This window comes from Bison bison, unplaced genomic scaffold (assembly GCF_000754665.1).
Source record: "Bison bison bison isolate TAMUID 2011002044 unplaced genomic scaffold, Bison_UMD1.0 scf7180017864072, whole genome shotgun sequence".
NCBI classification, from domain to species: Eukaryota; Metazoa; Chordata; class Mammalia; order Artiodactyla; family Bovidae; genus Bison; species Bison bison.
Window position 1 is genome coordinate 3,520,371 of NW_011494644.1, and position 596 is coordinate 3,520,966.

Genomic DNA, 596 nt, shown 5'->3' on the forward strand with positions numbered 1-596 from the left:
CAGTCCATTCTGAAGGAGATCAGCCCTGGGATTTCTTTGGAAGGAATGATGCTAAAGCTGAAACTCCAGTACTTTGGCCACCTCATGTGAAGAGTTGACTCATTGGAAAAGACCCTGATGCTGGGAGGGATTGGGGGCAGGAGGAGAAGGGGACGACAGAGGATGAGATGGCTGGATGGCATCACTGACTTGATGGACGTGAGTCTGAGTGAACTCTGGGAGTTGGTGATGGACAGGGAGGCCTGGCATGCTGCGATTCATGGGGTTGCAAAGAGTCGGACATGACTGAGTGACTGATCTGATCTGATGCTTCATTGACTATGTTAAAGCCTTTAACTGCATGGATCACAACAAACTGTGGTAAATTCTTCAAGAGATGGGAATAACAGACCACCTTACCTGCCACCTGAGAAACATGTATGCAGGTCAAGAAGCAACAGTCAGAACCAGACATGGAACAGCAGACTGATTCAAGTTGGGAAAGGAGTGCGTTAAAGCTGTATATTGTCACCGTGCTTATTTAACTTATATGCAGAGTACATCACGTGAAATGCCAGGCAGGATGAGTCACAAGCTGGAACCAAGATTGCTTCAAG

The 596-nt window shown here is 47.3% G+C and overlaps 1 protein-coding gene across 3 annotated transcripts in view; it reads left to right on the forward strand.

Annotated features, from left to right (window-relative positions):
* The window catches only part of LYRM1 (LYR motif containing 1), a 42,623-nt gene that overhangs the window by 37,677 nt on the left and 4,350 nt on the right, over positions 1 to 596 (forward strand). The window lies entirely within an intron of this gene.